Source organism: Monodelphis domestica, chromosome 1, assembly GCF_027887165.1.
Source record: "Monodelphis domestica isolate mMonDom1 chromosome 1, mMonDom1.pri, whole genome shotgun sequence".
NCBI classification, from domain to species: Eukaryota; Metazoa; Chordata; class Mammalia; order Didelphimorphia; family Didelphidae; genus Monodelphis; species Monodelphis domestica.
This window is the reverse complement of record NC_077227.1, coordinates 281,004,118-281,019,190: the sequence shown is the minus strand read 5'-3', so window position 1 is coordinate 281,019,190 and position 15,073 is coordinate 281,004,118.

Genomic DNA, 15,073 nt, shown 5'->3' with positions numbered 1-15,073 from the left:
AGAAACACTCACAAAAAAATGTCGAAGGCTCATTTCTCTCTCTTCAGAATGTCTCTTTCAGTTCCTTGAAACCTCCTCCCCTCTATAATATTCTCCAGCCACATCTTTTGGCCATAAGGATTCTTTTCCTCCAGGTGTTTCCAGACCCTTCCTGGGGGAAAACTGCCTTAGGCAATAACTGAATGCCTCAACTACCCTACTTGTCCCCTGGGGAAAGATTATTCTGGTGGTTTTTGATCCTTTGGATCAAGGCAATTTAGATGCAAATTATTTTCTCTACCGGAATCTCCTTTTAAGAAAGTAGGTTTCTATTTTTTGGCCCTGAACTATATTCAGTGCACTGCCTCCTTGGACTTTACTTTTCTTCCCAACAGATTCTATTTATATCTTTCCTGTTAGATCTGTTTTTCCAAAAAGGTGTCCCTCAATATATGGCATTTCAGTGGTGACAAGATGCCCTGGGGCCCACTAGAGGAAATGATCTATTGTCAGGGGAGAGAAAAATGAGCACCTGCATTGGGTAAAAGTCAGAAAGTGAAAACAATCAGCATAAAGTGAAACCCAGTCTAATTTCCTTCTGTTGCCTCAATGCAAGATGCTGACAAAAAGGCTGCATCTTTCAGCAATGTCCTTGTTTGGCATCCAAAGCCCTTCATAACCTTACCACTCCTTACTTTTCCAGTCTTGACATTTTTTATCTGCTGTCCCCCATCCCTCTGAAGACTGCAATGCAGTGACTCTGGCCTCTGCTCTTCTTCAAATAAGACCTTTCCATTTCCGAACTCTCAGCTTTTTCACTGGCTATTCCCTATACCTGGAATTCTCTCCTTCTTCAATTTCTCCTCCTGGCTTCCTGGACTTCGTTCAAGTCCCAGTTTAAATCCCAACTTCTATAAAACTGTCCTGATTCTTGCTAATCCTAATCCCTTCCCTATTGGTTATTTCCAATTTATCCTGTTTGTACAGATCTTGTTTGTACATAATTATTTAATTGTTTTCTCCCCCTTAGACTAGAAGCTACTTGAGAGCAGGGATTGTCTTTTGCCTTTCTTTGGCCCCCCAATCTTAGCACAGTGCCTGGAATAAATTAGATGCTTAAGAAATGCTTGCCAACCTACTTTCTTTTCCTATACCTATACTGAAACAAACCCTATATGTTGATATGAGGTATGCAGCTCTGTAAAGTGTTAATTCATAAATTCTAACAAAAAATAAAACCCAATCCCTCTTTAAGAGCAGGGGTTGGTTTTTATATTGTGTTGACTTTTTCGGGGGCCACAGGGGGAGGCAGGAAAGGCCTTTTAGTATTCAATAAATGCTTGTTGGGGGACACTAGGTGGCTCAGTGGATTAGAGAGCCAGGCCTAAAGATGGGAGGTCCTGGGTTCAAATGTGGACTCAGACACTTTGTAACTGTTTGCCCCTGAGTAAGTCCCTTAATTCCCATTCCTGAGTCCTTACTGCCTTCTGCCTCAGAACCAATATGTAGTATTGATTCTAAGACAGAAGGTAAGAGTTAAAAAAAAAAGCGTGCTAAGGTCTACTTTGGACAAAATATATAAACTGGTATCAATAAGACAAGGAAGCTCTTCAGATCTGAAAATATGTTTATTTCCTCATGGGCTGTTTTTGATCTCGGTAAGTCCCTGTGGGTAGACGCGGATTGCTGTAAACTATATCCTTGCTGAATGTTTGCTTATTCCCCTTGCTTCATGCTTGTTTATGTTTAGTAAAAAAAATTATTTGCCTCATTGATTCAGCCTCTTCAAATTTGGAATTTGCATTGGGGACCAGAGTGTACCTGGCCTATGACATTTGGCATGGTCAGGAAGTTCTGTGAGATAGGCTCAAGGCTTGCTAGAAGGACAAATGGATGATAGGAGCAAAGGAAAGAAAGTTGGAGTACCCTAATTACTGGAATCGACCAACATTTTCCCTTATTATTTGGTGGCAGAGGAATTGTGGGCTGTAGGAGATGAATTCCTTCAGGGGGATAGATGGGAAGCCCCTACCCACCCAGTAGGAGATAAAGGGCCCTGGCTATTGCTCATTTCTATTGAAAAGCTGGCCCTTGAGCCAGGCAATTATGCCCTGTAGTCCTTGGGGCTGGGGTGCCTAAGAACAGTGAATCATTTGGAGTTTGGGAATTCTGGACTGCAGGAGGGATAAAGCCAATTGGGTATCTACATTAAACTCAGCATCAATTTGGTGAGTTCCTAAGAGCAGACTACCACTTAAGGAGGGGCAGACTAGTCCAAGTCAGAAAAAATGGAGCTGAGTTAAAGCTCAAAGTTAAAGATTAATATTGGAACTGAGCTCATGAATGGCCAATGTACTTTTAGCCTGGGGCAAGGCAAGGCAAGACAAGGTTGACCCTTGACTTAACTAAATTGAAATTAAATAAGAGAGAATTAACTGCACATGTGTGGAAAACAGAGGGATGATTGATATGCTTTAAAAAAAAAACCTTAGAGTTTAAAAAAAAAAACCTTGTCTTTGTAATAACTTTAAGACAGAAGGGCATAGGCTAGGCAAATGGGGTTAAGTGACTTGCCCAGGGTCACACAGCTAGGACATGTCTGAGGTTACATTTGAACCCAGTATCTCTCAACTCCAGACCTGGTAATCTATCTCCTGTGCTACCTAGCTGCCCCAGTAGATGGACTTTGTGACAGTGGTGGAAAGGATTCCATTTCCTCAGAGCAGTGGTGTTCCAGAAGGGAGGGGATTGTAACATAAAAGATCTTAATCTTATTACTAGGAAATTCAGCCTCTAAAGTTAAAATTCAGGAGAAAAGTAGAGACTGTAGTAAGGAAGTCTCCCCTATTCTCATTTTTTAAGTTTATCTTAGCTCCTACCCATCCTAATGCCCTCCAAGTCTGGGATCCTGGGGGACAGAGTCATCTACCACCCCAAGCATGTTCTAACAACTTTGGAAGAAACTGGTGAGTTTTCAGGAAATAAGTCATTTAGGGGCTGAATGTTGCCAGAATGAGGAGAAGGTTTAGAGGCCTGACTGATTTGTTTACCAACAAGGGAAGTGGACATTAATTTATTAATAGAGGCTAGCCCCTTTTTAAAGCCTTTTGATGCCCTCTGCAAATCAGGATAAGGGACCTTTTTCTTCTCTTCTAGTGGGTCTAAGTGGGAATCAGCCACACTTATCTCTGTTAACAATGAGTTTCCTTCTTGTAAAGGTGAAAATTAATGGTTGGACAATAATTTTATGAAATTATGTGGTCGCCAATATTTATTATATCTTGAGTCAGAAATTTATTTACCAAAATAAAGGGAAACAATAAAGTAGAGAAATGTGAAGAGGTTAGAGAGTTTACTCTGGGTTTGCTTAATCCAGGCTGGTAGTGAGTAACCCCATTAACTCCTCCAAGATGGAAGCTAGTCTCTTAGGAGACTAGGAAAGGAGTCAGCCTTTCACTCACCCAATGAAGTAATCCAGGAGTGAGTCTAAATTGAAGCTGAGCTCCAAGCCCACGATCCAAGATGAAGTCTCCAGTGAAGCTCCCTCTAAGACTCTCCCCAGTCAGAAGACTATCTCCAGAAGGCAATCTCTTCAAACTATCTTCTCAAAGACAATCTCCTCTGAGGGAGTTCTGGGCTTGCTTTTATAGTGAGTTTTTGTCCCTGCCCCTCTTCACAGGGGCCAATCACAGTTTTCAAATTGTCTAGCACTGCCCAGGGGGCAGTATCTGTGGGATAGACTTCTCACCTTCTGAAGCTCAAGTTCTCACCTTTTGAAGATTAAGTTCTCATCTAAGGGTGTGAATTTTCTAAAATTCACCTTCTGGAGAGATAAATACTCATCTTGGCTGATAGAATTTCTGAGGGCTTTTGAATTCACTAAGTGGTTAGTGAGCTCCTCCACCTCCTTCAAGCTTGTGTTGATTCAATCAAAAGGTAGACAAAGGAGAGTTAATCCTGTCTTCACAATCTAGTGAGGTACTTAAATTAGGATAGACATAGGGTAAAGAATTCTCTTTCACATTCTCTAAGGATGAATTCTCTAAGGAAGTTGTTCTTATCTGTCTGTGGAAGGTTATCTGAAAGAGATGGGGGTTCTTAATTGGTTATATATGTAACATATTCTTTAAGACAACTATCCCAATTCACATTAATGAGCTGGGAGTGGGGAAATACAATCAACAAATTGGAAAATTAGACATTTTCTCTAGTCCTCACTAAATTCCAAAAACTCTCAAAAGAAGAATTATGCCCAAGGTAGGACAATTATATGCATGTCCATAGGCCAAGAAATCAAGAAGCCCAATAAAATAATAGCTTTATGAATTAACTATAGAGAATGTTAATCCTTAATGAGCTCATAGGTATGCTCTAGGATTTACATTGAGAATTACCTGGCTGCTGCAGTCTCTGCCAGCATACCCACCATACCTCCGCTTTCACCCAACCATTCCATGGAAACCAGCAATAGACTTCAATTTTGCCTATTCATTTATGAAAGAGGATGTACAGAATTTGGGATAGAAGCAATCAGCCAGACAACTGAAGAACAAAGGAAAATCAGCCTGCATTTGCTATGTGAGGTCTGAAGGGAAGGGCACTAGCTAAAAGCTGGGGCCATTTTCCTCGAGAAGTTATTTTGGCAGATCCCAATGCCACTAAAAAGTGAATTCCCTAAGGTGGGAAAAGGCTGAGACAGTTTTGAGGTCCAGGGCACTTGGCAACACCTTATGAGTTCTCTAGAAAAATATGACCAGTAAAAAGAAATCTGAAAACCATAATGCACAGAATAATACAAAACAACTTTCCAGAAATTCTGAATATAGAAAATAGTGCAAATCAAAAAAAAAATCACCAGATCATATCCAGAAAACAATGACAACAAACCCATGCTGCAAACTTAAACTTTTATATGGTTAAATGGAACAATTCCAGTATTAAAAAACAAATTCTGCAAACCACCAGGAGAAAGTCCTTCAAATATAAAGGAATGGAAATTTGAATAACACAAGACTATTCTGTACCCACCAGAAACTGAAGCAGGGAATGGAACATATATATATATCCTCCCCCAAAAGCTCCAGATGCAACTCAAAATTATATGCCCTATAACCCTAACATTCAAGGTCATGAGTCAACTCAAACTGTGGTTACTATATCTAGGAATCTAGGGATATTTCTGAAAAGTTGGGGGTGTCTTTCTAATGCTATATAAATGAAGAGGCTGACAATTAATGAGTCATGGACCATACTTTCCTTGTGATTTCTTGGTAAAGACTCTGGAGTGGTTTGCCATCCCTTAAGTGTGCTTCCCACCATGATAATGGATTGATTACTTACCAGCATATGGGAAGAGGAAGACATGCCCCCAGAACTCAGAGATGCCTCCATCATAGCCCTATACAAGAACAAAGGTGCACGAGCAGCCTGTGACAACTACAGAGGCATCTCACTACTCTCCACTGCTGGAAAGATCCTCGCCCGTGTTATACTCAACAGACTCCTGTCATCTGTTTCAGAGCAGAACCTGCCTGAATCACAATGTGGCTTCTGACCAGATCGCAGCACCTTCGACATGGTCTTCACGGTGAGGCAAATGCAGGAAAAATGCCTTGAGCAGAACCTGAGTCTCTACATTGTCTTCATAGACCTGACAAAAGCATTCGACACAGTGAACAGGGATGCATTGTGGGTGATCTTAGCAAGCTCGGTTGCCCAGCAAAATTCGTCAAACTGATCCAGCTCTTTCGTGTCGACATGATAGTGGAAGTCCTATCTGGTGGAGAGACTTCTGATCGCTTCAACATCTCCAATGGCATGAAACAAGGCTGTGTCCTTGCTCGGGTCCTATTCAACCTATACTTCACCCAAGTATTATGACATGCTGTGATGGATCTAAATCTGGGCGTCTACATCAAATACTGGCTGGATGGCTCACTATTCAACCTTTGCCGCCTGACTGCAAAAACAAAGACAACAGAGAGACTCATCCTGGAAGCTCTCTTTGCAGATGACTGTGCTCTCATGGCCCACCAAGAAAATCATCTCCAAACCATTGTGGACAGGTTCTCTACCCCAACAAAACTGTTTGGCCTGACCATTAGCCTCAGCAAAACAGAGGTGCTGTTCCAATCCGCACCAGGGAGGCCAACTAACCAGCTGTGCATTACAATCGACGGCACGCAGCTTTCTAACGTCAACACTTTCAAGTACCTGGGCAGCACCATTGTCAACGACGGGTCCCTAGACCACGAGATCAATGCCAGCATCCAAAAGGCCAGCCAGGCACTTGGGCAGCTGCGCTGCAAAGTCCTCCAACACAGAGGTGTAAGCACTGTGACGAAGCTCAAAGTGTACAACGCAGTGGTCCTCAGCTCGCTCCTGTACGGCTGTGAAACATGGACACTGTACCGGAAGCACATGAAACAGCTGGAGCAATTCCACCAACGCTCCATCCGGTCAATCATGAGGATCCGATGGCAGGACCGAATCACCAACCAGGAAGTCCTCGACAGAGCCAACTCCACCAGCATCGAAGTCCTGGTCCTCAAAACCCAGCTACGATGGTCTGGACGCGTCATCCACATGGACCCACAGCGAATACCAAGACAGGTATTCTATGGTGAACTGTCAGCTGGACTCAGGAAACAAGGCCGACCAAAGAGAAGATTCAAGGATCAGCTAAAGTCCAACTTGAAGTGGGCTGGCATTACACCAAAGCAACTAGAACTTGCTGCCTCTGACAGAAGAAGCTGGCGAACCCACATTAACCATGCTGCCACCACCTTTGAAGATGAACGACATCGATGTCTTGCTGCTGTGCGTGAACGCTGACACCAGGCCACAACCGCACCTCCCGTAACAACTGGCGTCCCATGCCCCGTGTGCCACAAACTTTGCGCCTCAGCCTTTGGACTCCAAAGCCACATGAGGGTACATCAATAGATGATAATGCACAAAGACAATTGTCATTCTTGGTCACCGAGGGACTACCACTATACTATTTAGTCAGCCAACTTTAACTGTTTCAGAAAAAAATGTATTTACTAAGGTGTACAATAAGTAAAAGTTGGTACAGAATGTTACCGTAAAAGTCTGTGACACCTTCTCCTACTAGTACATAGAGTACAGGAAAAATGGGTTTAAACTTAAACAATTGCATGTGGCAAAGGGGCAACATATCTCTTGGTTGTTAGAAGTTTTTTTCTCTCCATCACAGGGCATGAAATAGCTTCTTTTCTGGAATCTTTTGAGAGTTCTGCATCTCTAGTCTGTTAAATCCTTGATTTAGCTATAATAATCAGTTATTCCAGGGATAACATCAGGATGTTGATGGAAAAAAAAGGAAATTCTCAACAACTCCAAAATTCATGAGGTCTTCCTCTGATTAATGGTGGTATGGAGAAGAGACCAAGGCACAGATGAGAGCTGAGTGGACAGTAGACACTAAAGGAGTGTGAACAGCCCTGTAAAGTAGCAGGTAGGTGGTTCCAGGCCTGGAGATGGGAGGTCCTGAGTTCAAATTTGATCTCAGAAACTTCCTAGCTTGGCAAAGTCACTTGATCCCAATTGCTTAGCCCTTACTGCTATTCTGTCTTAGAAGCATTGTTTAGTATTAATTCTAAGACAAAAGTAAAGATTTTTTTTTAAATGGATAAGGGGGGCTCAGCAAACCCTCAAACCAGAGGTAATATATATGTATACTCTACACAAATACTGGTGTAATAAATAGGATAAATAAAAAGACAAAATACAGCTACTGCCCTCAAGAAGCTCAACAAAGTTGAAAGGGGAAGGACAAAGAAAGGAAGGGAGAAAGAAGATAAGGGTATACAGAATAAAATTAATACATAATAACTATTATATTTTTAAAAGTTTATTAATAATAACTAAAGTAAAAAATGCTAACTAATCCAGCTCCCAGTCGTGAGAAAGGAGAGAGAATAGGGCAGAGACACCAAACTATATACAAACGTGACCATGCAAATGTGGAAATGCTAAAAGGAATTCTGGGGGACATAGTTCAAAAGATAAAAATTTCCACTTATACAAGGGAAAGGAAGAGAAGGAAGGGATGGGAAAGGGAAGTCTTGTAGTCAGGAAGGAAATTATGAGGTATCTGCCCTGGCCCCTTCCTTGAATGGAAAATCTAGGAAGATCTTTCTGAGATGTCCGTCCTCTACCTTCTCCAATATGCAAGAGGGAGAGCTGCAAAGAGCAGCAGATGCTAAGAAGGTATGAGTTGCCAAGTTCATTTGATCTTGCAGGAAACTGAGTTTCTGGAGACAATGATAAAGTCTAAATTTAACAGAGGAATAGGTGAGCTGGTCCAAGACACCGTTGCTAGTGAGGTTCTTTCTCTATCACTGTCAACTTTTGGCTACTTGGATGCCTACTAGTGAGGACTTGCCCCAGTGCTCTGTGTGAAGTGTAACTTCTTTGACCATTGTGAGCTTGGTTTTTGCTGCTGCTTCTCTGCTGAGCTCAATCTAATTTCTAGTGAGTCCTTGAGGGATGGCAGAAATGGATGATCTCAGGGGGCTGTAGCTATTGAGTTTAAATGCTTCAGGCTGAACCATGAAGGGGACCCCCTAGAGGAACAGGGTTAGTGTGTGGAACTTTTGTCACACTGCCAAAGGTACATTCAGGTCAACCAGTTAACCAATGACCTCAACTGAATGAAATAATGCTGTGGACAGATCTCTTTCTTGTGTCCATCCCTTGTCATTTTCTTTGATTAAGGGACCTATTTTATCTATTGTATAATACACAATTTGGCTAAATCCTGTAACACCTGGAGATTAGATTTGGTCTATCACTCTCAGGAAATGAGATGGAGTTTTGGAACAGATTTGAAAGTCAGCTTTGTTTATTGGCCCCTTTTTTGGTTAAGTGGACTGCCTTCTTTGTAGTGGCAGTGTTTGCTCTCATTTATCACCAGCTTACTAAGGGGTTGTCATTACTATTATTTGCCTCATTTATTCAATTTCTCTAGACCCATAGTTTCCATCTGGGAAATAGCATCTACCTAGCCTAAGACAGGTCTCTTCTGGCTCTCAATCAATGAATCTATGAAAAATCTTCTATATTTTATGATTCTTTAATATAGTCTATGTAGCAACTAGACTCTGGGGAAACTCAATAATAAACAATGCAAATATCTGTTCTCAGTCTTCCTTCTACATGTCCTTCATGGGCAGTCTCATGTACTCCAATTATAGGACTAAGGTCTTATAGGACTTATGTTGTATGAGGTTACTGGGTTTATAGCTGGATAAGACCTTAGAAATCATTTAGTCCAATCATTTCATTTTATAGATGAAGAAACACAGACCTAGAGAGATGATGAAGGTAAAACCAAGACAGACAGAGAGAGAGAGAGACAGAGAGAGAGAGAGAGACAGAGAGAGAGACACAGAGAGAGAGAGAGAGAGACAGACAGACAGACAGAGAGACAGAGAGACAGAGAGAGAGACAGAGAAGGAGGGAGGGAGAGGGAGAGAGAGAGATGACTTGTCCAAGGTCATACAGCTTATATAAGGCAGAACCAGGTCTAGAACATAAGCCATGTAGTCCAAAATCCAGAATGTTCTTTGCACTTTACCACTACTGCCAATCTATTTCTTTACCCAATTTCTTTGATTCAATTTAATGCAATAAAAGTGTATTCATTGCCTGATCCATGCAAAAGAAAGTGTTAGGTCTCATTCAAAGATGAAAGAAAACAGTCCCTGCCTTATCACCTGATATCAAAACTACCAAACTTAGCTAGGTTGGTTCTTGGATAGCAGACACAGGACTATCTTTCTAGCTTGGTGAGACTACTACGATCCTCTAACTACTCCTTGAGAACCTAGAGCTAGTCCTATTCCACAGTGCTGTAACTAAGTAGGATCCCAGCAGAGTGACCTTTGTTGACTAATCTTTGGAGAGAACTTATTCCTAAGTTCTACTGCTCACAGATATAAAAATTACATTTATATCTCAAATAATAAAAATATTATCATTTAGGAGGTTTATTAAATGATCATTAGAAATCAAAGAATAAAGAGGATACAAAATAAAAACCACATGCCCATGGCTGGTTAGTCATTTTCAAAATCCCCACTCACCACCATCACTACTGATTCTATATCATGCCAAAAAGAGAGCAGGAGCCTCAACACCCACTCTCTTTATCCACTGTCTACAGGAAGTACATAATGACAGGAAGTCAGCAGACTCTTGGGATATGTAGTTCTTTTTTTTTTTTTTTGGAGTAACAGATTTTCAATTATACACAGAGCAGCATTAAATATTTGGGGAGAGAATAATAGGTGTGGTTTTGAGTGTCCTAAAGTCCCAACCTTTACCCTAAATATTTGTTTCAGCAAATGTGAAGTGAGTTTTCCAATCTAAAGCCTCTTGATGGCTAACAATGGCTTTTGTTAATATCTAGCTTTATTTTTCAGAATTTTGACAACTGAGGGAAGACAGAATGTACAAAAGGTTAGGTGTCTTGGTAAAGCAGAAACAATGCTAAGTTTGGAGTCAAAGGTCCAAGTTCAAGTCCTGCTTCTTCCTCATACTCTCTATGTGACCCAGAACAAGTCATCTCACCTCTCTCTTTGTTTCCTCATGTATAAGATGAAGGAGTTGGAACAGGGACTTTTGAAGTATCTTCTAATTCTAAAATCTATGACCTTATGAAGCCATTCAAAGACAAACAAGTTAGAAAACACTTTCATTGGGTAAAATTCTTTTCATTTCTCTTCAGAACTAAATCTCATCTCAAGGAAAAAAATAATATCTTCATTATCTTTTAAAACCCCAGGTGGACAGTATTACTGACTTTTTGGCTGGTCTACTTTAGCCTTCATGATCTTTTCAATAAATAGCTAAGGCAAGATTCAAACAGAAAACACTGGATCTGAAGTCAGAGGTTTTCTGTTTGAATCTTGCCTTAGCTATTTATTACCTGTGTGGCTTTGGATAAGTCAATTTACCTTCAAAGGATTCAGTTTCCTCATTTGCAGAATGAAGGGGTTGACCTAAATAGTCACACAGAGTTGCCCCAGGCTCCAATTAGACACTTAATCACCAATATGTATGTAATATGTTATCCTATTTAGGGGCACATTGGGGGCTCAGTGGATGGAGAGCCAGGCCTAGAGACAGGAGTTTGGGGTTCATATCTGGACTCTGGACACTTCCTAGCTAGGTGACCCTGGGCAAGTCACTTGACCCCCAATGCCTGGTCCTTAATATTTTTCTTCCTTAGAACCAAAATACATTATTGGTGCTAAAGTGGAAGGTGAGAGGTTTTGTTTTATTCTTTTTAAAGTTATCCTTATTTTATCTCTATCAACTCCCTCCTCAGTCCTACTTTCTAGATCCTTCGCTGTTCATATTGCTGGTCCAGTAAAACAATCCTTTTTCTGTTTTACAGTATCATGTATTTGTCTCTTTAACTGGGGAACTCATTCCTGGCTCAGATGGGTCCTTCTCAGTGAAGTAACTGGGTTATTGTCTACATCACCTACTGTTTGATGAGCTGCAGTATGATATACCGAGAGCAGAAGTGTCACAGGTTCTTCTCTCTTATAACACATTCTGATATCTGGCAGAATGTAGGCTTTTAACTTTTAGACTAATTCTTAACCTTCTTGACCTTTATACCAATGAATCTGGCCTGGAAAAAAAATTTTGGTGCATTTCTATGTAACTGGTTTCCTTTGTAACCATATGTATTTAAAAATTCTGCTAAGGCAGCTAGGTGGCTGGATCTAGTAGAGTCAGAAAGATCTCAATTCAAATCCAGCTGTATGACCCCAGACAAGTCACTTGATCTCTATTTGTCTCAATTTCCCTATCTGTAAAATGGGGATGATAATAATAGCACCTACCTCACTGGGTTTTTGTGAGGATCAAATGAGATAATTATAAAGAGCTGAGCACAGTGTCTGGCATCCTTAATAAAAACTTGTTTCCTTCCTTCCTATTACAGTGCCTGGCATATAGTAGGCATTTAATGAAAACAAATTTATTCGGTTGGTTCATCTACTATTGCATACTTTGTTATATTATCCATCCACTTCCATTTTCCTATTCTGCTGAGGCACTAGAGGCAGCTGTCCCTCTAGGAAAAGATAAAGGCAGCCAAACTTGCTTCTCTTGGCTATTGCTCTTGGGTGTAGTGTTACTGGAAGTGGGTGTTTCTGTCTAGGAATGTATAAGGAGTGCAAGATGAATATAAGTCCCACATTGTGTTGTCAGAGGCAGTTCATATATTGCTAAGGGATGGTGTTCCTGGCCGTTTTTCAAGTGAATTTTATTTCAACTTGTCTATTTGTTTTTCCTGGCCACACATCCTGCCCCTTCCAGTGCTGTACCAATGGGCTCCAACTCCCCTTTCCTGACACATAGAGCTTTAAACAAGAGTCCTCTGCCATCGGAATTCCTGACCATTTCCAGGTATTTAATGCAATCAGGTGTGCTAGGATCCCATGTTAAAGTGGAAAGCAAAGGGACCCAGAGGAGTCCCCTCTCCCTGCTGCTCAGAGGCAGACAAAGGGGGACTGAACAAACAGGATGTGCTTCTGCTGAGAGATCAGCTCCAGCCAGAGAAACAGACAGGATGCATGACCAGAATAGATGACCATCATGAACTTGGATGTAAGCAAAGGCTGCAAGCTAGTGCTTGAAGAGGGGATGAAGACGGAAAAAGAAAAATGGAGTTGTTGAGAGTTTTCCTTGGTGGTTCTTGATAGAAGTCCTCTTTTAATTAATAATAAGATTTTTTTTTATCCTTCCCTTCTGTCTTAGAATCAATACTGTGGATTGGTTCCAAGGCAGATTAGTGGTAAGGCCTAGGCAGTGGGGGTCAACTAACTTGTCCAGGGTTATGAAGCTAGAAAGTGTCTGGGGGACCTTCCATCTCTAGGCCTGGATCTCAATCCACTGAGCCACCCAGTTGTCCCCAGTAATAAACTTCTTAATTAATAATAAGATTCTTTAAGTTACGAGGACAGACTCCTTGTTCTCTTCCAAAATATTTGATTCAGCTGAATGGGCTTCACTTCAGTCAATGAATCTATCATTAATCAGTTCCAAAAATACATGTAGTTTGTGTGTTGCCCATCTAGATTATGCATATATCCAAGTGGGTTGTTTAAATACAACTTTAATAGAGGCTTAATGTGTATTTCAAGAACCTAGTTTACCTCTCTCCAAGTAAGATGCTGATTCCTAGGCAGCTAGGTAGACCTCGGTTCAAATCCAACTCTATAACTCTGGCCAAGTCACTCAACTTCTGCCTGCCTCAGTTTCTTCATTTGTAAAATAGGGATAATACTATCACCTATTTCCTAGGGCTATTGTGAGGATAAAATGAGATAATGTTTGGAAAGCACTTTACAGACATTGAAGTATATAAAAATGCCAAATATGATAATGATGACAACGATGATGATGATGACAATGATGATGATGATGATGATGATTCCTGTCAAGAGAGGAATAGGAGAAGGGGCCATGAGACAAACCACTCTGCTCTCCTTCTAGAGGAGATACCAGACTGAATATAATACATCTGCTCCTTCTCCTAAATATCTTTAGTCTAGGGAAGATGATTTCATATTGTTGGATTCAAGTTAAGTAGAGAATATGAAAAGTATTGAAAACTAACATTATACCAGCAAGGAGAAATAGAGACCCCCAAATGCATTTGTTCTTATATCAGAGCAACATATGAATGGGAGTTGATATGACTTAGAATCTCAAAATGCACAGATTGAAAGTGGTATATGGGAGAGGGAGATCTAAAGTATGTAAGATCAACTCATGATTATTTTTCAGAAAAAGTTGAAGGAAAAAATCTGCAGCTACAATCTGGAGTTTTCTGAAAGGGATGGATTTGATTGTTCCTTCAAGCCCATCAACAAAATGACCTTCATAAAGAATCCCAGGGCTAGTCAGATTTCAAGCACAAAGTTGTATCTACCTTCTGGTGCTTGTTTTATGACTCAGGATGAGCCATAGAGCCAGCTTCTGGATTACACAGACAGGGAGGGGTGGGAAAGATGGATCTATTAATCACAAATGTAGCTAGAGGTACTGGTGGCTCTGCTAATTACAATCCATAGAAGGAGAGAGAGAGAGAGAGAGAGAGAGAGAGAGAGAGAGAGAGAGAGAGAGAGAGAGAGAGAGAGAGAGAGAGGACATGAGCTTCTCTCCATCTGGGTAATGGAACCATATAGAAGGATAGCCTATGAAGGGAAAATAGACTACTCCCTTAGCTTTAGATGCTATAGGTCAGTTAGACTGGAATGACTTGGTGATGGACAGTATGTTCCCCTGATCTCCAAGATCTTCTCTTGGCATTTAACACAAAGGTCTGTACCCACTACCCATTTAATTCATTATTCAGAAGTTTTTTTGTTTTGTTTTGTTTTTTGCTTGTTCCCTCACCTTGATTGTATTTCATCAGTCAAAAAAATGTCCTCTGAATCACATTGTTAGAACTGGATCAATGTCAACAAGAAGAACCCCCGTACATAACTGCCATTTTCCCCTGTTAATCAATCAATCAAAAAGCAATTTACTATGTTACAGGAGCTGTGCTAAGTGATAGATAGGGCTACAAAGCAATGTAAAAACACCAATAATATAAAATGTAAAAATGTAAAAACATCCCAACCAAGGAGCTCACAATCTAATGGAGAAGAAAACACTTAAAAGAAGTAAGTATATACAAGACATATATATGTGCATGTGTGTATATAATATGTATGCTTATATTATATATAGTATAAGAGAGAAGATAAAGGAGAAGCAGAAGAAGGAAGAGAAAGAGGAGAAGGAGGAAGAGAAGAGGCAGGCTTATAGGGAAAAGACAATAGTAGCTGGGAATTGGGAAAAGCCTCTGGAAAAAATTGAGATCAATTTGAGCTGAATTTTTAAAAAGCTTGGGGCAGTAGGAAAGAGAGCAGAACATTTCAGGTATGGGAGATGGCTAGTGTACTGCCACATTCAATAAATATGCAAGTAAGCCAGGGTAGATTATAGGGAGAACTGAAGATAGGAAAGATATGAAAGAGCCAACTTATGATGACCA